General features: G+C 42.3%; 1 protein-coding gene across 1 annotated transcript in view; it reads left to right on the forward strand.

The window, feature by feature from the left end:
• Window positions 1-494: 494 nt before the first annotated feature.
• LOC124621821 (brain tumor protein) overlaps window positions 495-24,366 on the forward strand; it is a 170,524-nt gene continuing 146,652 nt past the window's right edge. The window contains exon 1 of the mRNA XM_047147259.1: window positions 495-665. The gene's annotated coding sequence lies outside the window, so the exon portion shown is untranslated. The remainder of the gene's footprint in view (window positions 666-24,366) is intronic.

Consider the following 24,366-nt stretch of genomic DNA (forward strand, 5'->3'; position numbering starts at 1 on the left):
CGTTACCTTTTGATCACAATTCGTATGTAGATGCTACCTGGCGGGGAGAGAGCAATGAACCTTACGGCGTTCTGGGACGATTACCCAACCTCAGCTCCGCCTTGCTGAAATAACCTGTGGATTTCTGTGTAATTCCCGAGTGCACATTTAACGTTCAGATGGAGGCAGGGTACAATGCCGGTTGAAACCCGGAGGCAGCGAGCGTGCAGTAGTGGCGCGGTCCGCCGGTGGTTGGTGCGTGCCCTTCGGCGTGGGTGCCGTTTCCAGCGTTGCGCAGTCCCCGGCCGCCGGCTCCCCCTGTCTCACGGTCGCACCCTCCGCGTGTTCGCGGCCCGCGCCAGTCGATACAGCCGCCGTCGGCGTCCTCTGCGCAGCGTCACTGCGCAGCGCGGTCACGTGGGCTGCCCCCACCGCCTGCCGTCCGGGCTCTGCCCTGCTCCCGCCGAGGCGCGGCGTCTCCGTGCCCGCCAGTTATGTTCTGGCGTAAGGTCTGAGAGGTGGTGAGTGAATGTTGATGGGACTGGCTGGTGGGCCGGAGTATCCTTTGTGTTGAAGAGGGAGTGCACACTCGCTGGCGAGAGAACTGACACGGTTTCTGATCGGGCCACAAGTCTTACCAACAGCTGCTGTCTCACTCTCGGGATCTGTTGGATGGCGTCTTTGAGGTAAGTCCCAACCGGTGTCGCATCTGTCAGGTACCCTTACAGTCTACAGAGGCGAGTTTGACGGTGCGTTGCCGGCTCGCGGCGGAGCAGTTGGACTTATGGCGGGACCGACGAACAAAGGAGCCTGCCAGGATGTAGCAGTATATCTCGTTATCGAATCCTCCTACCGGTACCTGTGAAGCCGGCAATTAGTGCGACCGGCGGTGAGCCTCGGGGGTGTTAAGCGCGTCCGCGGGAACCTTCTGGAGGCCCAGCTTCCTTTGTTCTGGCGGCGTGGCGGCGCGTCGGCAGACAAAGAACGCGTTGGGCCCGCCCAAAGCTGGCGGGCGGGAAAAGCGGCCAGCGGCAGTCCTAGACACCACCGGCGGGTCGGCCGGTCTGCCTGCCTTTGTTTACAGGTTGCTCTCTTTTTTTTTTTTTTCCTTCCCCGGTCTTGATAGATAAGTCGCCGCTTATCACACTGCGCGCGTTCCCCGGTATTGTTGCGTAGTATCGATTATTTACTCCGTTCATTTAACATTTGCTCTGTCGATCTGCACACATCGAACGAGTGCTTTCGTAAAGAGTAATATTGATGAACATCTCAAAATGAGAAGTGAAAGATTTTTCTCCTCTGCTGTATTGGACGTGTTAAATAATCACACAGGTTAGTTTTGTGATGATATTTGACATTTGTATAAATCACGAGAGCCGGTTTTTGAAATCACACGTAGCTGTATAAACTCACATTTGCTTTGACTAAAAGCGAAATAATGTTTTTCGGGATAAAGTACATCTGCATATCTGTTCGGATCCTCATTCACAGTACTTTCCGTGTGTCTACTTCAGGTAGCTACCCCGTCTATAACGGTATATAGTAAGTCTGTTGAACATACTGTTTAGAGGCAAGGGCGCATTAAATGTCTGTAAAAAGCGCGTAGTTCGTGGTACAGTCGGAATCGAGATAAGTAAAAGTATTCCTCCACCTTAATTAGTGACGAAAGACTGACAATTTCTCTACTCTGATTCATGCTGTGCCCTCATCGCGCATGCTTGCGCAATAACTTTCATCGTTGTGTATCTGCTGTTCAACACACTTGTCATATAGATGCTGTAGTGTTGATAGTCATTAAGACTGCATTTGCTTCTGCTTCCATGTGTAGAATAGGAAATATGTATCAATGTTTTGACCTTTTTACGTACGTAGTAAGGGTTGAACGAAGGACTTGTACAACAGGTGGCCTGCGAAAGCAGGCAGAGAACCCCGTCTTCGGTTATTTTGAACAGCTCATAGTTATCAGAATGGTTTTCACATTAATCTAGTGACGTAATTTTGAAGCAAGATCAAAAATTCCCCTCAGATGTTCTTGATATTCCAGTACGTTTATATTTGAAAAAGCTGTTACCAAGCTCCCAGTAAATATGTTACAAACACGCCTGGTAGAAAAACTGAACGTTCCTTCGTGAATAGCCGTTTAGCAGTTTATTCCCGACGGGCTTAAGTGTTCTTTGACCGGACTTACATGTGCCATTTTTTCGTTTATTTAGCGGGTACGCAACGTCATGCTGCCCAATGTTGCCCGTGAATTTTTTCCAAACACCTGGCATAGCAGACCCGCTTGTTCGTGCGATCGAGCGTTTGTTTACTCGTGTGATGGTTGTTCCTCAAATGGCCAGTTCGCGAGGAGTATTTTGGTAATGGTAGGTGATGTTACAGCATTTTCAATGTTACTGAAGTGTGTTGTGGAACTGTCACCGTGCCGAGAGGGGTGGAGGGGGTTTCTAGAATAGTCACACTGGTCGGATAGTAGCCGGAGAGAGATTCAGCAGCTGATTTAGTTATAAAATGCCCTGTACTAACTTTATTTTGTGAGCAAACTGAGGACGCAGCCATTTTCTTGATTCTGCTTACACGCCGGAGTAAAAAATAGAAAAGCACCAGTAATTTATGTTAAAATAGTACAGGCACTCGTACCAGCGGTCTTAATTTTGCATGGCCCAAGTGTAATGCATCAAATGGATGATCCCCGGACCACATCGCACAGATTTTGCGCTGACTTTTTTTTATTAGTCTAGTTGTCAACATTAATTTAAGTGTTTACGTATAATATCACTATGGGTGACCACTAGTGGCAGTCCCGGGAGCAATCAACTACAAAGAGCTGCGTAGTGGCAAACTTATGCCTACATAGTTAATGTAAGAGAGGTGTACATGACGTACAGCAAAGTATCGTCACTCTGTTTGTTTGAGTGTGTGTGTGTGTGTGTGTGTGTGTGTGTGTGTGTAGATTTTCTGAATCTACCATTCAGTAACGGGTAGTGCATTACGTATGGAGGCGGCCATAGAGCGGGCTACGCTGTAGATATGTCATCACAGGTGTTTTATTTCGTGTTCACTCTTTGACTACAGTTGCGGTAATTCACAGGTAAATTAGTGCCTTATTACCTGATACAACCATCGGACTGCACCACATACATCGTACCGCAACCAATATTTCGAATGTGGTACTGTTATTCAAAGTCTGTTACCTATCGAAACAAGATTTTCCTATTTTCTTTAAAATCACCATGGTCTGAAAACTCGTTTAGGTTTTTAAGGAAGCCAGAAACTGCCTCTAGGCAGTTGCTGTATGCTCATTTCTGCTTCTACTTCTTTGTATTGTAAACAAAGGAAGTTAAGAGAAGTCCCAGGAGTAAACATAAACAGTGCAGCTAATGGGATGAAAGTTTGGAGTATGCAACCATGAGCCAACATTTTGTGTAATGTGTACGTGGTAATACAACAAATGCAAGATAGGCAAATTCAATGCAGGTGATTGCGAAATGCAGAAGACAGAAACGTCTTGATGTTGAGAGGATTAAAATTAGAGAATTAACCAAACAAATGCTTTTCGTCAGTGTAGCTCATTTCGCGGTTTCCTTTGATAAGTGACTAAATTACATGGCAGCTTTTGATGGTGTGGGTGCACAAATTTGAGTGCATCTTCAGCCGAACACTGTTGCCAAGTTCTTTTAATCGTGAAAGCGTTCTGTGCAGCGTCTTCATATCGCTCGAATGTGTGCCGAGCCAAGGTTACACACTTGAATGAGTATGGAAGATGCGGTTCGGTTGAAGGGAAAGACAACTGATGTAAGTAGGTATTGGAACGTTAATAAAATTAGGGGGCAAGCCTTAGGTCGTCGTAGAACTCTTGAATTGTTAATCTGAACAAATTAGTGCGTTACCACTGTCTGCGCGCAAATTTCCGCCATGCAACCACAAAGGAACGCTGATTGTGAGTAGAATCCACAGATTGCGTTCTTACCCACTGGCGTTCTGCGGCGTAGTTTCACGCCTTCGTTTGTGACGTTTTCTCCTTCCTTCCGGTCGCATCGTGTTTCAGTATTGCGCAACAACTAACAAGGGCCTCTCAACGCGCCCTTAAGAAACGGAGTCGCAAGTGCTGTTCGTAGCTGTCAGACTACTTTACTGTTAAGTTTGCTCTGTGGAAAACACGCTACGTAGTGTGACCTTCAGTTTGTTATAGAGTTGAGTGTTTTTATTTGTACTGATAGTCGCAGTTTCACCACCTGATCTTTGTGATCCTTCTAGCTTACAGTGAAAGTTCATTACTATTTTCTAAAAATTTGACGTACTTTGTTGCAGATAGTTCACGTATTTATGTGCGGTTTGGTATTTTCCAGAAAATAACATCCATTCCTCCTGTGAACATTTGGCAGTGTAATGTCATGCTACTGGTAATTTGCTGCGATAAGGGTTGTCATCAAAGAATGTCACGGGAGGGTTCGCTAATGTTTTTGGTTATTAAGATGTAAAATTTACGTCGCTGATACATACGATTTTGGAGTGCTTGTACTTCTAGGAACACAATGTTTATTAACAGGGTTCCAGAATGCATATTTTTAAACACGTCATACTGAGTAAAGAGTAACAAAGAATTTAGAGATATCATTCGCCAGTCTTATTTTGTTGTTGCTAATAGTCATGGTTGTCGCCGGGAAGAGAAGCTTCAGTATCGTTGGCAGCCAGGATGCGGACAGCACTGCTTCTGATGTGTAACTTCCGTCGACGTTCTTTGGTTACATTGCTGCAGCAACTGTTAATTGTTGACACATGGTGACGCTACCAGTCAATTTGTTCGTTGGCATGTGATTCATATGAAGAGTTTGGTTAAATGTCTTTAGTTCATCTCGCAGTGAAACGCACAATTAACCTACGTACGTTTGATACCACCACTTTGGTAAGGATGTGTTGTAGGTGCAACGTAATCTTCTCGCCATATATCTAAAGGTATTAAATTACTCTACATTTACTTTCTAGCAAGTTATACTAAACATGTATCAGAAAAGTCAAAGACCGTTGTAAAATTACTCCCCTTTGAAAGTCTCAGGTTTACTGACTGTTTAAACATGTCTGTCCTGGATATTTATTTGATGTCGTGAAGACTGTCGCACGTGGTGGTTGTAATGCTCGAAAACATTATGTGGTAAGAGATTGGATGATAATTACTGATTAACCTGTATAGAGCATTCAAGAGCCTAGTTTGGAATGTTTGGCACTGCGTTGTAGGCAATTCAGTATAAATTGTTTAAAGGTGCGGTGTGGAAAGTTTTTAATCATTAAAGTCGGTTTGCAGGATATACTAGAAATATTTATTCTGATACTGAACATTAATATTATCCTCAGTTCAGTATTTTATTAACATCGATTTATTTCTGTGTAAAATTTCAAAAGTTTGATAGGAGTTAACGTCTTCATTTAACAGAAGTTGGGTATTTTCTTCCAGAATAGTTGAAGATTGCTTTTATCAGATTTATTCCATAGTTTACATATACACCATGATTTAACAATATCGTGTTGTGATTTCGTTGGGAGACTCGCATCGTCATGATAATTATGTAATGAAACATTTCCTATGAATTTTAAATCGAAAGTTTAATTTTGAAGAGTATATGTGGAATGATACGAACTGAGATGTCATTGCGAAGATGCATCTGTTGCAACTGGGTAGCTTCTCTTCAGTAATGTCAAGCGTCGCCGTTTTATGTGATAAAGCAGTGTTTGTCTACTTTGAAAGCGAAGCGTGTGAAAGCAGCAATGCAAACCATCATCCGTATCACCATGTTGTAGAATGGTAATGTCTCACTTTTTGTGATTTAAATTTACGTATGTCCATACATTTAGTTGTCAAAGGTAAAGGAACCAATAATGCTATGTGAACAGTGGTATTTCTAATTAAATTGTTCTAATTTTTTCTGCTCGTAACTTTAAAAAAAAAATAGCCACACAGACGGCATAACGATAACATGAGCCGAGGTGGAGCTCCACACTTTTCGTGATTGTGTAGCAAATACACAGATGGAAATTAGCTTCTGCCGAGGAACTCGTTAGGTTTGTCAGCGATTGAACCCTAAAACTGACTTTGTAGGTAATGGAAATAACACCTGCAGTGAAGCGTTCGTATCTTTCGTTATTTTGTTTGTATTAAATCCGAATACTTTTCCAGCGCCGTTGTCTTTATTTACATTGGCCTTAGTGATGTGTGAATAGAGAATTGAAGCTATGTCAGGATTATATATAATTCTCGGACGAGGAGGATGCGTTTGTCTAGTGAGACAAAGGAAAAACGCTGGTTTGGGATCGTGTTGCATAATTTTTCGCTGGGTTTTCAATATCTATCTTCTCGTGTCGTGTGCGCATATTTAAGCCAAATCGAATAGGCTAATGACAGTAGTTGTTCAGAGCCCAATGACTATAGCTGTTTACAGGGCAGTTACCATAGCAACAGCCAATGTAAGAACGAATTTGGTCATACTGCCCTATACTGTTCATTATTGCCTATCTGTCTGCACTGCTCCTGGTACAAATCTGTTGCAGACGATGATAGCCAGTAACATCTGATTGTTGTGATTCGCTTTCGTTGTTTCTCTGCGCAGCATGTTTTGAGTGACAGAATATGTAAAAACTGTGTGCGATACCGCAGAGAAGGCTATTGTGACCTTTCGAAGGGGATTCAGTAGTCTACGTTAATAGAGAATCATGTGAATGAATTTGGTGAGAAACCAATACAGCTGTAGCTATCTCAGCCATATTCCGCGCGCAAGAAATAGTGAACTGACATCACTTTTTTACTTATTCAACTGTACTCGGCCAGTCACTTTTTCAGTCGAGCTTGACTCCTGAATCCCTCGTACTTCTTCAGTTTACTTTTGTAAAAAAACATACCTGGGGTCAGTGGCCATTTCGTGACAGATGAAAAATGACACTGAGCTTGCGACAAGGCAGGAGTTAAACTTGCTTTGTGACAATGTTTCCTCCTAAAATTTCCTACACTATATAGAAACAATGTTCTACCATGGGGTATGCGGGAATAGCATCGGATCTCGGTCTGGCGCGAATGTTTAAAGTCTCTGAACGGTTGTAGATTCGTTTCACATTGATACATTCATGTAGTATAAATTTAATTAAATTTCTCTCGAAGTTGATGGCTGCAGGGGTCTGTGCTTGTGGTCTAGTAATGAGGCATCAAAGATAGCAGTCCAAAGTTTGCTAGAGAAGTAGCTACTTTTATGTGAAAATATAGTTCATGGAGAGACTATCAACGAAATATAATCGTAGAAAAAGAATTAATCACTCTTAGCCAGGAGGGAGTTTACAAATAAGTAATAGGGTCCTTGCTACGAAGAAATAACAGAACTTATTTGTGACATCACTCTAGGCCAAGGGTTTTCCACTAACAGAACACTTTAAGAATCCCTGTACTTTCTAGAACACTATGTTTGTTGAAGGTTAATATAGTTTTTAAAAAGTGAGACATCCCTTATTCAAGAATTACTTCAATTTTAAACCTTAACCAATAACACAGATATCAGAACAAATGTTTAAAAAAACATCGGGAAAAGCCATGTTGTTAAGTTTTACTCGGAGCATGTAACCCCGTATTAGGCAAATGTCAAGGAAGGGTTGCGGCAGGAAATGACTAAACCAAATATTGGAGATATTGTTGATATAGACCTAACTGTGCTGTGGTGTTAACAGTGGATCGCTGCAGCCACCGATAACGGGAATGATCTGACGTGACAGGCTGCTTCAACAAACCAAATAGACTTCCTCTGCAAGTCTTATTTCGCTGGCTGTATCTAGGTACCTGTTTTCTGTAATTTTTATCGCGAGACCCCTGATCGTGCAAGGCAAACTTTCTCCCGCTTTCGTGCTGTTTGTCATTATCTATAAAATGACATTTTCTGACAATGTTGTCCAGTAATAACCTCTTACTTTCATAGTTACTTTTTGTGGAGAGTTTACTCAAACAAACGTGGTAAAATCTCTGTATGTCCATCTTTCAGAGATGGTTGCGGGACTCGGCTGTTGGCTACAGATGTCAAATCAAACACATTAGAGTCGTCTAATTTGCAAACTTATTTTATTTGGCTATCAGTTTCGACGGATTACTACGCCAGGGTCAGGGGCCTGAAGATGGAGTAGTCAAACGCCGAAACTGGTAACCAAATAAAATAAGTTTGGAAATTAGACGGCTGAAAGGTGTTTGATTTGACATCCTGAAACGTGTCAGTCTGTCGTGTGGTCGATTTGGGGAAGGGACCAGACAGCGAGGTCATCGGTCCCATCGTATTAGGGAAGGATGGGGAAGGAAGTCGGCCGTGCCCTTTCAAAGGAACCATCCCGGCATTTGGCTGAAGCGATTTAGGGAAATCAGGGAAAACCCAAATCAGGATGGCTGGACGCGAATTTGAATTATCGTCCTCCCGAATGCTAGTCCAGTGTGAGCCACCTCGCTCTGTGGGAAGTCTGTGAACCCCTGTGGAATTGCGTAAGTTCGCTCTTAAGAGAAATTTTTTTTTTCTTCCTTTGGCTAAAATGCCTCATACAGCATATTAGGTTAATGTTCATATTATGCATCCAACCTCTGTAAATTACCTGTAAGTGAATTACATATATACAGCCGCGCAAGTGGCACAATAGTAGCGAAGTACGACCATCACACCTAGATTGTAAGATGAAATTTCAGGTAGTAATACGTAGTAAAAGGAAATGTTAGACGACACCCTTCTGTCAATATGTAACCACGATATAAAATGTCAGGAGTTAAATTTGAAGATAAACAAATTTTGTCATTGAAACATTTCCTTTGTTACGTAAAATTTATCTTTATGGTGGTAGATAGGAATTGCAAAATTGTGCCAGTAAAATAAAAATAAACTTGTAAATGGCCAACCTGTAGCCCTATTTACATATGAATGTAAGATGAGTTGTTCCATAGCATTAAGATTAATCATGAAAATGATATCTACATGAAACTAATCACAAGTTAATTCCCGAGTTACCTCTATGGAATATGCTTAAGTAATGATGGTTAGTGTGAATAAGGCAATACGAAATTGAGATAAGTAAACAAAATTTTCTTTCTTAGCTGTATAGAAACAAGTAATTTAGAGCTTGTAAGCAAAGCAAAATTCGTAGAACATAGTTACGAATGACTTCAGTTGGAACCATCACATAAATAATGCAGGGAAGATAACATTTCATTGACAGAACGCGTAGGTGCAAAAAATCGGGGTCGTTTTAAGACATCGTAAAAATTCCAAAAAAGGGCGGCTCCGTTTTTATCACGAAATAGTGCGTATACGATTAGTGTTGGCAGAGCAGTAATCAAAATTTTTTATTGTGACAACATTTTCACGAAATTCAGTCTGCTTTCTTCTGTAAACGCCAAGGTATTTCGTTGCTTCCTAATTGCGTTGAAACGACGACAGTGATTAATCACAGGTCGCCTGGAAAGATTTGTATATTAATTATTCCCACGTGCTATTAGTGGAGCGGTAGGGATAATTTGAAAAATGTGGTCTTGAACGCTCTGCCAAGTACAAAAGTGTCAAATGCGTAGTAATCATGTGCCAGACGTAATTCTGAAGACAGAGGGTGATTATCCAGCTGGCTTTGTCTAACATGTTAATATGAAAAAATAGGTTGCTTAAAATATAATCTTGCCTCCTAATATACCCAGATGACTGTATGTTCAATAGGGAAACAAAATAAAACAATGAAATAGTGCCACTGACAGGATTATAATAACGGTGATGAATTGTTCCATAAATTGCGAGTAGAGCAATTTCATATTCAGCCATGAAAAGCAAACTATCTGCGTTCTGGTCCTCTAATATTGACTACAAGACCATTTTTATATCAGTGTAAGGTAATAACTGACCAGTGTCCAGAAGTCATTGAAGGAAGGAGACTGTACTTTGAGAACTGAAGATGTTAGCAGTGCACAGAATACGGTCATGACATTCGGCACAAAATATCAGTGCTCATCACGTCGGTCATAAGTATCAAACATTTTAAAATTGTAAATTAGGTACAGTACTTTTGGTTGGCCTACAGTTAACCCTTTGGTGGATTGGATTTACCTTTTCTCCCGGAACTGCTTCACTCTTTGCCTTCTCTTCAGCTCATTTGAAATAGTACCATCTTCTCGTGTATGCTCCACAAGTTACTGTCGTTATTTTCTGTCCTGTCAGAATTCCTGGCTAATTGGTCGATGTGTACTTCTGTTTCCCATCCACTTAACTCCTTTCGGTCTCTTCGAACCCATCTTCCACCTCTTTTAGGGCGCAGTATTTCTTTCTCCAGTTTGGAACCATGTGTGCATAGTGTTAGGTCTCAGTCGCATTTAGTTCGCATTGCTCACTGTAACTATTTAGTATCTATAGGCTTTGCTTCCGTTGACTTATTTTTGTGATAACAAGGAAGACCAAACTTCATCTTCACCTTCTCTATTACCGACCGACTGCTTTCGTTTGTTCGAGTTATCTCGCGGGTATTTAAATTTGGCCACATTTTGCACGTTGCTATCTTGTGTGTTCTAGTCCTCAGTGGTATTCAGTTTTTTGTATTGAAGGTGATCCTTAGTTTTACTGTTCTGGATATCTTACTCAAATATATTTCATGATTTAAACATATATTACGTGTGTTTATACACATATTTTACCCCTATGTCGAGCGAATTTCACCCTGCAGTTTTTCATGTTGCATCCTCTGAACCGAGGGTAGTGCGATGACATTTTACTGTTACATTTAGTGGCGCACGTAAATACTGTCCGAAACTAGGCGCGAGTGCAGTTACTAGTAAAGAAGCATGAAAACGACGTGAAGCAACGCTAAAAAGTATTAAGCGATAAACTTAACTTTCATCATTTTATTGGGGGACTGTCCGCTAGAAACTTTCGTAGAGGTTTCGAGTTTAGTAAAGGTTTTGCCAGTCGCTAAGTGCTCATATTGCCCAATAGTGCAAGAATTTAAAGTACGGGTATGTGTGCGTCCTGGGCTACTCTGCTTTTTCATCCTTAACTCAGATCTTTTCGTAAGTAAGTAGTTGTTATCGTCACAACGAATCTTTTCAGTGGGCGAGTGATGTATGAAGTTGAATTGAAGTCGGTCCAGTGACTTAGGAGAAGATATGGGACTTACATGCATACTAGGTGTGAGGAAAAATAACGAATTTTTTTCTTAAACGATCTATCGTTATTGAACATCAACTTTGCCACTTTCACTGTAATCCCCCTCAGGTATACACTAGTCAGCGCTTTTTCCAATCGTGGAAGCATTTCTGGAATTCACCTTCCATTGTGGTGTTCGGCTCGTTCAGTGATTGTTTCTCAAAAATGTGGCAAAACGACGCCCTTTCATGGTCCTCCAGCCTCGGGAATAGAAAGTCACACGGCGAATATGGTGGCAGAGGCAACATAACGGTTTAATATTTTTTTTTTTTTTGCTTAAAAATCACGAACAAGCATTGAGTGTGAGACCTTTATCGGGGTGCAATTTCCACGAGTCGTTTTTCCACAATCCTGATAGGGTTCGGACTGCTTCACGGAAACGGCACAAATCTTCCAGATAGTATTCCTTATTGACTCTACGACCATAAGGGAGGAACTCAAGATGCACTATCCCATTGTAATTTAAGGAAAGACTGAGAAGAACCTTCACATGTGATCGAACTTGCCTAGTTTTTTCGTTGTTGGCTCATCAGGTAGTTCACATTGGGACGATTGGGCCTTAGTTTAGACGTCATACCCGTACAACCATGTTCAGTCACGTGTTATAATCTTTAGAAGTTCTGAATCGTTGTCGACTTCATTTAGCAATTCCGAAGGAAAGTCTACGCGACGAAATCCAACAATTTCGGAACAAACCTTGCCGGTACACGTTTCATGCTCAAAATATCTGAAAAAAATTGCTCGGCGTGAGCCAAAGGATATGCCGACATCATCGGCATCCTCTGATAGTGATTCGGCGATTTTCCATAGTCATTATCTTCACTTCTTCCACATTGTTGTCAGTAACTGATGTTCTGTAATCCGTTCATCATAAGAATAAGCCTAATGTAAACACTGCGCTACGTATTCTTCCGGGTTTGCTGGCACCTCATTGGATTTCTGTTTCGCGTGGGACTGCAGCCAGGCTGTCTAGAGTACTGTCAAGTACGATAATAAGGGTGCGTTTTGAGCTGTGCGTTACGCGCACATCGACTTTGCGATAATACGGGACGCCTACACACGTAAGAAGACTATGGGAGGAGCAATACAGGTTCGAATGTCATTTAATTTTTAAGCAGAATGAAATAATACACTGCAAATCTGCCACAATACGCTCCTTAGACGAAAACCGCAACACGTCATCGTTTTTAGCTAATATACCATTGTAACTGAAATTAAGAACGATGAAAATTCCTGACTCAAGCACAGGGTAATTTTCCTGCATGAGCTGTGTGTAACGTAAGAGTATTGAAGGATTTAAGCATATAGTTAAATATTGAAGCCAGTGAAGGTATTACTTAGTCAGTCGTCTGGTAATCGCTTAGCTGCTTCCTTTTCCGAATCCGAGAAATACATTTCAGTTCTGGGAGTGTTACCTGCCACGTAGATAACGAACCTTTCAACAACATAATCCACGAAGCTAACCAGGCGCAGCATTCTCTTTTATGACGAGCCATCCCGCCAGCGTTCTGCAGTGACGCGTGAAAAAGCTGCGTGCTTTAGTTCCAGTACGACTCGCAGCTTAACTTTAACCGTTTTGTTGCTACTCGGGCCAAATCCCGCAGCTTGGCTCCAGATGGAGGCGATTCTAGAAGTCGATTGGGGGGGGGGGGGGGGGGGGGACCGGAATATCTCTTAACAGAAAGGAAAGTAGGAGTCTTCCATCGACTTCTGGTTCACATGCCAATACGCTACCGACTGCACTACACATTAGACGTGAGTTTGTTAATATCCGCATTGCGTACAACTCGGGAAAACTTCGAAGCCCATTATCTCCATAAATTAATGAAAAACCTTAAGAACAGCGTATTTATCGGCACTTTTTAACCATGTTCCACGCGTGTGTTTGACTACAGAACAGAAAGCATCCTCAACCATTTTCATAATACGCATTAACAGCGCGACAATCAAGAGCACAACGCTGCAGAGGCTGTGACTACACGATTTTTGAAATAAAAACTACATAGCTAAAGCGTGATTAAGAAAAACGTTGATGGCTATACATTTGAATATCTTAGTTTCATTTAACGTAACTTAGTAATACGATATATCAAAAGTCGGACCTACTTCCAGGAGCGTAAAAACACGTGTATACTTGTGCTACGGCTTTTGTGACCAATCACGGAGTTTTGGTTGTTTACATTGGGTTTATTCTTATGAACGGATATAGGACGTCCAGAACGGTGTTGTCAACGCCTTATTGACCCTCTCTGAAACGTACTTGTTGTTATCACTCGTAAACTCTTGTCTTACTCATAGTAGTTCCGTCAAGTCAGTCAACATTACGAATGTGGTGCTGCTCCTTATTCCATTTTTCAGGCAAAATGTAATGAAAGTTCTTGGATACATATTTTTCGGAAGTAAAAATTCATCGATCGCTGGAAAACACGTATAACGTTTTTGCCTATCAACAATAAATATTCAAAACAGCTGATAATGCAAACATACGTCAGGAACGTGTGTACAAAAAAGGTAAAAAAATTGAAAATCGGCTGTATAAATTCCTGTTACTTTTTGATCACACGCCGTGTATGTACTTATATGCATGCATACATCCATATACATACATATTTTTACAGTCTACATCTACATTCTGCAAACCGGCGCGAGGTGCAGGTCAAAGGTTACGTCCCATTGTACCTGTTATTAGGATTTCTTCCTGTTCCATTCGCTTATGGGGCGCGACAAGAATGATTGTTAGAATACCTCTGTACGTGAAGTAATTAGTCTTATCCTCACGATCCCTAAGTGAGCGATACGTAAAAGGTTGTAATATATTCCTAAAGTAATCATTTAAAGCTCATCTTGAAATTTATTTAATGGTCTTTCTCCGGATAGTTTACCACGTCTTTCTTAGAGTCCCAGTTCAGTTCCTTCAGTATCTATGACACTGGCACGGATTGAACAAACCTGTGACCATTTGTGCTGCCCTTCTCTGTATACGTTAAATACCCCCGTTTGTCCTATCTGTACGGATGCCAAACAATATAACAGTATTCTAGGATCCCACGATGGATTTGTAAGCGCTTGTTTTGTAAACTGATTGCACTTCCTCAGTATTCTACCAACAAACCTAAGTTTATCACCTGCTTTACCCACGACTGTGAGAGTTGGCAGATTCCAACAGTAACTCATTGAATTATAGTAATAGGATATTACGGTATTTCGTTTTGTAAAGTTTAAAATGAAGTACCGATTTTTTATAGGCCACGCCCAAGGTAGGTGGTGAAAACACTGGCAATTAATATGGTACGGACAAGAATCCTTCATCGGCCAGCATAGCAACCAGCTTTTAAGCGGAAAAAAATGCTGCCCTGGTCGGGCGGGCGGAGAAACTAGACATGCCGTGGCGTGGCGTGCGTTGCGGCGGTGTCGTGTGGAGGGGGCACGGCCCAGTTGCTGCAGAGGAGCCGTGGGCAGCCGCCGCCTGAAAGTGAAAGCGGCGGGACCGGTTTGGCGGGCAGGCCGCGCGAAAGGCCAGCCCGCATCCCACAGGCATCTGTGTGTCTGCTCCGCTCCACCCCGGCCTGCACGCGCGCAGACTCTCAGCTGTCTCTCTATGCAGCTGCTCGCTGCTCTGCAGGCGCGCGGTCCGCCACCGAACCGTAGTTTTCCGTGGAGCGAATGAGAGCGAACACAAGAGGACGAGCACTCAGGTGACAGTTTGCTACGAGTTGCCCGTACCTATGAACGAGCGTCCTCCCTAGACCGAACAGAAGCGAGCACAGGAATCGACGCATGCAAACATTAAGAACACCTCTGAACTAAATCTTCTGGTAATACCGATGTGACTACCGTCTGCACTAGACTCAACGTGCAATAACCACTCAGGCGGCAGAACTAGCAGTGGAGGGCTAATGGAGCGTGTGGGAGGGGAAGCTGCAGAAACATTTCAGGCTTTGTCGTAATGCAGAAAGTGATTTATCTGACATCCAGAACATCGTGATTACTGGCTTTCGAATAAAGAGTGGATGCATTTCCGAAAGTTGGTGAACTGTTAGTGTGCCGCCCTGGTTAAAGTACCGGTTGATTCAAAAAAGATTATTTCAGTTGTTCATTACAAACTAAAAAAATAATTAAATTGCGCATCTCACTGGATGGAGGAAAGCTCAAAGGTTTGATATAACTTGGCTGTTTGTAACAAGCCGACTACAGGATAAGAAGAATCAAAATATTTGTTGGAATTTGCGCGAAGCAGTTCGCTGTGAAAGTGCAAGGTGCATCGCTCTGTCTACCCCGCATGAATCCGCCACTCTACAGGCAGAGCATATGACTGGTGTACAAAATTTTTGGAAATGTGCAAAGGGAAGAGACTTGGACGGCCACGCACGTCTGATGAAAATGTCGAGCGTTCAGAGAGGAGTCGACACGGAGCTCTCGGAAGCCCACAGGACGGGCTGGCCAGGAACTTAAACTTTCTAAACAGTGATGTTACGTATGTAAAGTTGGGATAAATTCAATATTTTTGATACTCCCTTACACACAAAGGTATTCTCTCATTATGTGTGGCCCAAAAATGCTCTTTCTCCAAAGTGGCCCATGTAAGCTAAAAGGTTGTGGACCCATGATTAATCACATAAAGGAAATGCCTGAATGAATGTAAGATTTTGGGGGGGTCACAGAATCTTGGCGTCGTCGAACATGATTCACCGAAACTGAAAGTGTTCCGTAATGTTACTGTTTACAAAATTTGTAAACCTTTAGTTTTTATGGGAAAACGGACAGGAATGTCATTCATGGACAGGTCGCAAACTTGATTGTTTCCTCAACGAAGATTCCAGTGATTTCATATTTATCATGACTGTGCCCCGTCTTTCTCCTTGATGTGCGACGTTATCTTACCACCAACCATTCCACAACGTTTGATTGGAAGAGTTGGACAAGCTCTTGTGCATTTTTCTTGGCCTCAAAGGTCACCAGCCTTCATACCTTGAGATTTTTTCTATGAGAGTACATAAGACAGAACTTTGTCCTTCCTATGGCAGCTGCTCATAAAGAGCTGAGAAATCGAATAGTTGAAGCAAGCTAGTTCATAAAAAGGGATCTGTTGATACGTGTGGAATAAAATGGATTAACGTTTCGATGTTTACCGAGCAACGTATGCTGCTCTCTTTGAGTGCACTGTAAAAAGTGTCTATGCGAACATAAAACTCCGAACCTTCTGCTGTCTAGTTGCATGCCCAGTGTTTAAATTTTTCACAGCTTGTCTTTAATACACAACTGAAACGTTCCGTCTTTCTGAATCACCGTGTATACCACGCATGGCAAAATGGCGCTACCCATAACTGACGCAGAGGCATCTGTGGTGCACCACGGGCCATAGGTGACTTGGGTAAACGACGGCTGTGGAAATGTGTATAAGCGAATAAAGTAAATCTGTTGAGCAGCCGACCGCTCAAATGAACCAAGGGGCTACCAACGCTGTGCTCCGTTCGACGAACGTTGCTGCGTATGAGCCCCCGCAACAGGCGCCCGGTTGTTGCATCCATGTGACTCCAGTTCATCGGCAACTAAGGCTGCAATTTGCACCCCGGAACCACAACTGGAAGTTCACTGAGTGGCAATATAGGCGATCTCGGATGAATCACGCTTTGATGTTCCGTCGTACGGATGACACAACCAGCAACAGTCGTCGAAAAGGTCAAAGCTGGGGAGGGAGCGTTATGGTCTGGATAATATTTTCGTGACACCCCCTGGGTGATACTGTCATTCTGGAAGGCACAGTGGATTAACGTATGCATTTATCCTTAGGGTGGCCATGTTTCATCCCTACTTGCAGATTGTTTTCCGCACGGTACCAGCAGGGCAGTGCAACGTGTCCCACAGCTCGCAGTATACGTGCGTAGTTTGAAGAGCAAGAGGATGACATTACCATACACTCCTGGCCACCAAACTCCCCGGATTCAAACCCAGTCGAGCATCTGTGGGACCACCCCCATTGGGCTGTTCGCACCATGACTCCACATATCGGTCTGTACCTCCCAGAACACCATGGACTCTTCCTACACATCTCGTACCGGTCCGTGCTGAAAGATACTTTTCATGTGTGGTCGCATTGATGTGACTAGACGGTCTAACGTTAGTTGGCCGTCTTACAAGGGAACCTCCCCATCGCACCCCCCTCAGATTTAGTTATAAGTTGGCACAGTGGATAGACCTTGAAAAAATGAACACAGATCAATCGAGAAAACAGGAAGAAGTTGTGTGGAACTATGAAAAAAATAAGCAAAATATACAAACTAAGTAGTCTATGCGCAAGATAGGCAACATAAAGGATAATGTGAGCTCAGGAGCGCCGTGGTCCCGTAGTTAGCGTGAGCAGCCGCGGAACGAGAGGTCCTTTGTTCAAGTCTTCCCTCAAGTGAAAAGTTTAATTTTTTATTCTCAGACAATTATCTGTCCGTCCGTCCGATGCGAGATAACTGCGCCGTAGTATGGAGACGCTACACCTAAACAAACATCGAAACACATGTCAGTCGACTACAGCGCACAAACTCTTATGTTTTCATCACTTTTTTGGGAGTGATCATCACATCCACTAGAAAACCTAAATCGGGCAAGGTAGAGGAATCATTTTACCCATTCGCCAAATGTACAAGTTAGGTGGGTCGAGAAAATATTCCTGTCATGTGACGCACATGCCGTCACCAGTGTCGTATAGAATATATCAGACGTGTTTTCCTGTGAAGGAATCGGTTGACCTATGACCTTGCGATCAAATCTTTTCGGTTCCCATTGGAGTGGCACGTCCTTCCGTCTACTAATCGCACGGTTTTGCGGTGCGGTCGCAAAACACACACTAAACTTATTACAGTGAACAGAGGCGTCAATGAACGAACGGACAGATCATAAATTTGCGAAAATAAAGTAAATTTTTCATTTGAGGGAAGACTTGAATCAAGGACCTCTCGTACCGCAGCTGCTCACCTTAAACACATGCCCACGGCGCTCCTGAGCTCGCATTATCCTGGATGTTGCCTATCTTACGCACGGACTACTCAGTTTGTATATTTTGCTTATTTTTTTCATAGTCCCAAACAACTTCTTCCTGTTTTCTCGATTGATCTGTGTTCAGTTTTTCAAGGCCTATCCACTGTGCCAACATATAACTAAATGTGAGGGGGGTGCGATGGGGAGGTTCGCTTGTTAGAACCAGCGTTTCCAACCAGTGTGACTGTCCTCAGTATTTTGTTTTTTAATCAGTTGTTTCTCGTACATACACTGGATAGCGCAGCGTTCATCTGAGCAGTTAATACCAGTTACTGGTTGTCACATCTCTGATTCTGACGTCGCCACCGGTGTTGTGAAGATCACTCAAGTTTTAGTAGTCTTCCAATTGGATACCCATTTCCTGTAAATCGTCTATGACGTAGACGTTTTCGGTTTTGAGTCAAAGAAATTGCAAGTGCGTATCCCACTGGGTATCACCAACCTTCTTTTTGACGTGGTAGTCTTCCAACAAAGAATGGTTTGGCGCTAGTATATCTGTACAAGCCTCGTGTCCGAAGAGCTGTTTCGTTGCAACGTACAGCCATTTCAACTTCCTTACTGTGTTAATCCTGCAATCTCCCTCTATAATTTATATCCCCTACATTTCCCTCCATTACGAAACAGAAGATTCCTCGAAGCCTGAGGATGTGTCCTATCGACCGAATCCTTTCGCTAAAGTAGCGCCATGATTTTTTTCCTCCCCAGTTTGATTCGGTTTAGTACATTATCGCTAGTTACTCGTTCTACTCACCTAGTCTCACGCATTCTTCTGTAGCATCACGTTTCAAAAGCTTCTGTTTTCTTTCCCGAATTGCTTAAATTTATATTTGGTGCAATAAATTCGTCCTTTTCATAAATGCTATTCGTGCTATGACCAGTCTGCGTTTTATATCCTCCACTTCGTCTATGACCTACTCTTTTGCTGCGCAAATCTACTTTTAGTGTTTTATTTCCTAATCAAATATTTAGCTTCATCTGTTTTACTCGGAATCATTCTTTACCCTTGTCTTAATTTTGTTGATCGTCCTATGACCTATTTGCAAGACACCGTCCATTCCATTCAACTGCCCTTTAAATTACGTTAGTATCTGACTGAATTATTCATCAGCAGACCGCGATTTTTCCCCCCACTGAAGAATTCCTTCTAAAATTCCCCATTTTCCCTTTACATATCCGTAAAATTGATACACTGAAATGAATGTGAGACATGTGTGTACTGCCTTTACAATACGGTATCCACCATTAACAAAAACTACGTATGCTGTTCGTTGCACGACTTCGCAAATCTCAGTTAAGAAGGCACTGTAACTTCACACAGTTAAGTTTTTGGCATGTTGATATCGCGATGAAGGTCTTTGATAAACAATTAAAGCGAGGTAATTTTAACTAGACTCCAGATAGGGCACTGTCCTTTTAACCACCGACATCTTTTAAGTGGCGATCCTCCACACTGCTCCCAGCCGTGGACGGTGAGACTCCTTTTACTTCAGTGCCCCTATTTTAATCCGCTACGCGCTCGTTAACAGCTGTCGCCTGATACATCTTCCCTTCTAGCAGATGACACGCGCTCAGCCGATCGCGTCCTAGAGTTTGTGTCAGTGAGATGGCATTGGTCATTTGAACCTCTTTTGGGTACCACAACCGCCCCCCCCCCCCTTCAATAGTAGTTTTTTAAGATTTCCTTCCGTTTTTAGTTTCCCTCCTTTTTGAATTTAACTCCCATTGCTGGTGATTTAACATACGGTTTCTTACCCTTCCCTGAGCCACAGAATGGGCGCGTATGGCTGTAGCAGTTTTGCGCCCTAAAACCATAAAAAAAGCCCGTGTTGCAGATCTGTGCTTCACAAATTTAATATTTCGAAGTAAATAACGTATTGAAATCACAGTAGACGAACTTATTGAGTTGGTTGCTCGCCCGGGTGTGAACCAGGCTTAATGCGCTCCGTTCGTTCAGGGAATAAGCTGTTTAAATTCTGCACCATACGGAACAGCTGAAAGTTTCCCGTAGTTTTTATACCCAGAAACGTTCAGGGCGCCTGTTCTAGTCGTAACTGCTGCAGGAGTAGCAATCACATCTACATAATTACCAAACAGTCCACTTTATAGCACATAGCGAAGGGTGCCTCGCACTGTTACGACCTTACTTTACTGGCCCCTTTCGCAAATGGCACGCGAGAGAAGTTTGTATATCTCTGTACTCACCTTAATCTCTCATCTTATTCGCCTGGCCCTTGCACTAGATTTTAATAATCGCGGTAGTATCATTTGTGTTCGGCAATAGTGTTTCTTCTGAAAATCCCCCGAACGTCTCCGCAGTACTGTCGTAGTGACTAAGCCTGTCAAATCTATGAATATGCCTCATAATTTTTCTGTAAGCTGGGCCGTGAGGATAATCAGCAATCCAACGGTGCTAAAGTCGTCAGTCTCACGTGGTATAAATAATCTTAGTCCCGAACGTACAGCTTTCATTCGAATCGTTCATGTTAGTTGGAAACCTTTTCTTAGTAACGGTTACGTTGAATGTCAGTTAATGCTAACTGGTTGAAGCATTTGTAATACTTTCGAATAACAGAAAAGTCACTTGCAGTTTTTCTTCAGTATCCTATCCCATAACATGAAAAACGAAGGGAACATACGGCATAACGCTTTTACCGGTGAACCCGAGCCACTAATTTCAAAGGGTCAGATTTGACGTTTGTTTTGAGAAGCATCTGGCTAAACTGTTAAAGCTTCATTAAGGTTTTGTTACTTCACCTCTGTGGATTTCATTCATTATCAAAATGGGCGCCATTGTCGTACAACTTGGTAGCAACTCCTAGCGCACTGCCGTACACTGGCAAAGTTTCCCAGGCGGATGTTGCGTCGCACTGGTGATAAAAATACGTCGTAATCCTTAACGTCATTTAGGTGTCACTCCTTACTCTTGAATAACTCATAGCGATTGAAGTTTTAGTGTTGTGTATGGAGCTATATAAAAAGTTGTTGAATTGTCAAGTTACTAGTCAGCTTTAATTTTTTTAGTTTAAAACTCGATGCACATACTAGTGGTTAGTGTTATCATTCATTTTGTAGGCCTGTTTTGTCACTTACCAGTGGTGACCGTTAGGTATCGTCGTGTAGTCAAACAACGAACGAAGTCTGGCAACAAGGCTCGCTCCCCGCTGAGGACCCCCAATGGCTTGCCACAAATTTTTCTCTGTCCCGTTAGCCCCCGCGGGAATGCTTTAACCTTGGCGTTCACAGCCGCCCTATTATTGAAAACGTCCCTTCTACCATCTCCTATAGATTTCCACGCGCCTTGAGGACGCGAAGTCAGTTGATTTCGAGCGGGCGCACTTGGTCTGTTTCGTTACGTGTGAGTGACGGTTCTAATGAGGCCGGTAAATATTTTCATTTTCTCATATTGTCACTCACTCTTCCTCCACCCAACGCATACACGCGCGACTCCTGCGTATTCACTATTCAGTAATAAAGTTTTCACTTGTTCATCTTACAGGTGCTATGATGGAGTATTTCGTATCTTTGTAGAGTTACGAAATGCAGCAGGTGGTTTTGTGCGTTTGTCGTTTCTGCCTCGGCTAGCTTAGATATTGTTTGTCGTGTACTAACTTTTGTGCACTGGATCAGATTAAACTGCAATTCTAGCTGTGTGAAGCACAGATGATTGTGTTCATTTCATTGTAGTGGGAGTGTAGTTACTGAAACCTGTTTAATGTACACTTACAAACGATTAGAGGTGATTAATGTATTGCTGATTTGAGTGAAGTTACTTGATTTTTTGTTTATGGTTGCCGAATATAAACAGAAGTTTGTCGACAGTTTTGACTAATTGTTAGTCATTAAGGAAGTAATATGCGAAAATGGATTCAGCTATGGAAGTGTTTAAAATTCAGCAGATATTTATACTCCTTTCACGTTTTTCTTCGTTCCTATGCTCTGCTACACACTAAACAGTGGTGATTGTGTCTGGTAGCTGCCGGTAACAAGCTAATTCGATCTATGTGACAAGGCCTAGAGGTTATTAGTTACTCCCTAACAGGATTGAAAAAGACGCTAGGCGGAGTTATTCATACTTTTAAAAAAACTTTGCCGTAGCACATAAATTTTTGTGTACTGTTTTAAAAATTAGATATTCATTGTATCTCCAGCAAATTAATAAACATTAATGATAAACCCCAGATTTTCAATCTCTCTAATTGCTTCCTTGTGGAACATTCATTCTGTCACAATTCCTCGCATAACTAGAACCTGTCTATTCTAATTATATGGGAATATTATTGCAAACATCACGACTGGTTCTTACGGCATAATGCACGTGTGGAACCAAGAAAAATTCTAAAAGATAGCGAGACATTGTCGTAGCAGCGGGGGAGGGGGGACGACACGTAGTTTTATCTCTCTCTCTCTCTCTCTCTCTCTGTGTCTGTGTCTGTGTCTGTGTGTGTGTGTGTGTGTGTGTGTGTGTGTGTGTGTGTGTGTGTGTGTGAGGGGGAGGCTATAAGCAAACTTAATACTGAATCAGTGCATGGTGTACTAACCTCAAGGTCAACATGTTGGTTTCTGCCATTCGTGCTTTTATAATTTTTTGCTGCATAGTGCTTTACCACAGGGAATAGATAACTGAATACTGTTTTAATGGAATTTACGTACATGTTTCCTTCGTCGATGGGGTTGAACGTTATCTGTCGTTTTCAAAGCTCCTAACAAGTCTTTTGATGGGTTCCGCGGTTGATTGAACAAAGCGTGACTTCATAGTTCAAATTTTGCCTCTTGCGGCTGGGTTTCTCTCGACGCGTAGCTGAGTAGTAAACAAAATCTGCTACGGTCCATTTCAGCGAGAAATGACGCGTGGTGTTGGCGATAGCAGGCGCCGCTGTAGGAGCTAAGTATTAGGTGCCAGCGATTAACGGCCTGGTCTGTCCCACAGACTGAAATATGTAGTGCTGCGCCAAGGAAGTACTTAGTTCAGTCACATAAGCATGGATGTTAACTGATATTGGTGAGTGTTGAAATACTCCCCCCGCAGTGAAATTGGCGCATTTGTCTGCAACGGGACGCAGCCTTCCCCTGCGAGGCGAACATCATTCAGGATAGAGTTAAAAGCCTCCGAAAAATCTGTTAAGTCTGGCTGTAAGTATTCGTGCTTGGTTTGTAAGATAATGGTCGTTGAGCTTTTTCGTAGCGCATGGAATGTCAGTATAATTCATTGGTCATTGCAGGTAACCTCAACTGGCAAAGAACTAATCCGGTAACAGTGTTAAAACATTCGTGGATTATGTTTTCAGTTGTAGTTAATTCGGTAGGATATTCACTATCGAATACGAATACTTTTCCTTGCATTTCTGTGTAACTTGCACATTAAGTGTGAATCACCAACTAAAATATCTTTATCGACTGTCTACATAACATGGAAATTAATAGTTCTCCTTTGAACCGACATAATAGTAATCACTCTTACTTAGAGGTGTTACATTGTTTGGAGGTAGTAAAAAGTGTTTAACTTTTTGAGAATCTGTATACATTGTTAGTCTAGCTTTTTATTGTCAGTAGTATTGGAAGGAGTTAATTATTGTCTTAAGTAGCCAGTTGAAAACAATAATTAAAACAGAATTGATCTATTCATTAAGAACAATTATTCGTGTTAGTTATTTGGCTGACAAATTTGTTACAGTGGAAAGTCAAACCGTTGTGTTGTAAGCAATGATTGCCCCGAATTTGGTATTTATGTTGACACAGTACACTGCGAATTACTGAGCCATTTCAATCGCATTGTATTGCTTTGGCGAAATTTCAATATACCGCATAGCCGATTGTCGCGAGAACTAAGCTTGTTTGGATTGCTGTCACTTCAGTACCAAGCACTGTCTCTACTGTGCAATTCTGTTTCAGCAATCATTATACACTAGCTTCCATTCGGTATCTACAACGTTCTAATGCATACGCTTTGTTCTTGTTTCTGATATTATGTAGCTTGCGTTCATTCGTGCGCACTGGAACCACCGCCGTAGAAGATATGAGGCGCCGCACATACATTCATAGCGACATATTTCTCGGCTGTCTGGCATTTGCTTAAATAACTGAAAACGTAATTGCGGTAATTATATTGCTACCTGAAATCATTTTCTTTGAAGCACTAATATCTTAAAAGATAAAAATAGCAAGACACGAATTGTGC

The sequence above is a fragment of the Schistocerca americana genome, chromosome 7 (assembly GCF_021461395.2).
Source record: "Schistocerca americana isolate TAMUIC-IGC-003095 chromosome 7, iqSchAmer2.1, whole genome shotgun sequence".
Classification (NCBI taxonomy): Eukaryota; Metazoa; Arthropoda; class Insecta; order Orthoptera; family Acrididae; genus Schistocerca; species Schistocerca americana.